This window comes from Belonocnema kinseyi, chromosome 1, assembly GCF_010883055.1.
Source record: "Belonocnema kinseyi isolate 2016_QV_RU_SX_M_011 chromosome 1, B_treatae_v1, whole genome shotgun sequence".
Taxonomy (NCBI): Eukaryota; Metazoa; Arthropoda; class Insecta; order Hymenoptera; family Cynipidae; genus Belonocnema; species Belonocnema kinseyi.
Window position 1 is genome coordinate 98,150,069 of NC_046657.1, and position 1,814 is coordinate 98,151,882.

At 40.0% G+C, this 1,814-nt stretch overlaps 1 pseudogene; it reads right to left on the minus strand.

Annotated features, from left to right (window-relative positions):
- Window positions 1–408: 408 nt before the first annotated feature.
- On the minus strand, window positions 409–770 carry LOC117168472 (annotated as a pseudogene).
- Window positions 771–1,814: the final 1,044 nt, after the last annotated feature.

Here is a 1,814-nt window from a genome sequence, read left to right on the forward strand (position 1 = left end):
ATCTCCCGCGCTGAACGATATGTATATTGTTATTCTAAAAAGTGCTGTGCGCTAGCTCTGATGTAAAACGTGTCGAAAAGCGAGGTTTTGGAGGCACTTTTGTTAAGTCTCGACTTCTCAACACGAGCTGGAAGTGCTAAAAAATCTGAAACAATTAACAGACGCTCCTTAAGATGTCTAGAATGCATCGGGTTTTCAAAATTTCGGTATATCGAATTGTTTACTGACAGACCAAAATAATCTTTTATGAATATTTCATGATTTAAGCCTTTGCCCCTTTCAGTTATTGACCTACGGGTGAGCTGGTAACGCATTTCCTCTGAGGTCCGTCATTAGTAAACAATTGGATATTTCGAAAATTTGAAAACTGCGATGCATTCTAGGTATTGTTTGACACGGGAGACTTTAAGCTTTTACGTATACCTGGCTAGAATTTTCTGCAATTTGTTTTTAACCAGTGGGGACTGATCAAAGTGAGGGGTGTGTATTTATGACGACTTAAGGCATAGACAACGTACATGGCGGTGAAGGTCTTCCTTTTGGCGTGCTCAGTGTAGGTTACAGCATCACGGATGACATTCTCAATGAACACCTTCAAAACACCTTGAGTTACCTCGTAGATCAAGAGAGATACGATTGACTCCATCACGACGAGCCAGTCGACGGATAGCGGGTTTCATGATTCCCTGGATGTTGTCACGCAAAACTTTACGATGTCGTTTTGCTCCTCTCTTTCCCAAACCCTTACCTCCTTCACCACGGCCAGTCATTATTAAAGTATTGAAGAATTTATAACGTACTCAAACGACAAGTAGAACTCAGAATACTAAAAAAAGAAAGAAAGAAGAAGAAACAAGGGTGGGGGTGAGGGGGCCCTAATCATCGCCCCCTCTTGTGAGATCCAATGCACGGGAGTGGGCGGCTGGCGCGGTGAAGCCGCGCCATTCGCGCACTCACGATTAATAATCTCACCGAAGAATGATCGGACTGGAAGAAGTTGTTGTGCGTTACCCGTTTAGGCATTGTTACACAATCTGAGTGAAATTTCACATGACTGGAATTAAAAGTGACGTTAATTCTGTGTGGAAAAAAGCCCGCAAGCGGGAAATAACCGCAAGAATCTTCAAATTTATTTTATAGAAGGAAAGATGGAAAAAGAAGAAGAGAAGGAAGTGGGGGTATAGGGACAAAAAAAAGGAAAGTTTCTAGTAGGTCGGGGATGGCAGGGCCACTTCGACCTGGATGACTTATTTCATAAGAAAGTCTTTTGGTATCGCGTATTAGCGAAATGGATCAAAACTATATTTCCCTAGAGAGGAAATTTGTTCAAGAGGTGATGATGATGCAGATTCGTAGAATTTAATGGCAGTTTCTTTGATATACTCTGAGATGTATGGTAGTTGAAACTCTTTGTGAAGGACAGAGTTCTTAGTACATCTGGGGGTTTTTGTGATACGTCTGAGAAATTTATTTTGTATTATTTAAATGTGATTGATATTAGTTTTTGACGCATCTCCCCATATTGTACATGCATAAGTTATGATTGGTCGGATAAAAATTTTGTAGATTAGGAGTCCATATTCGGGTTTTAGACTCGAGTGTCTATTAATAATATGATTTAAGCGCGAAAGAACCCCGAGAGCTTTCCCTTTAGTTTCATGGATATGCTGCTTACAATTAAGACGTTTATGAAGTTTACCCCCTAGGTATTTTATGGAATTTTTCCATTCTATTGGTTCGTTAAACATTTTGGGTGGATCAATTTTAACTTGCCTTCTGACTGAGAAAAGAATTGATTCTAAATTTGTTACGTT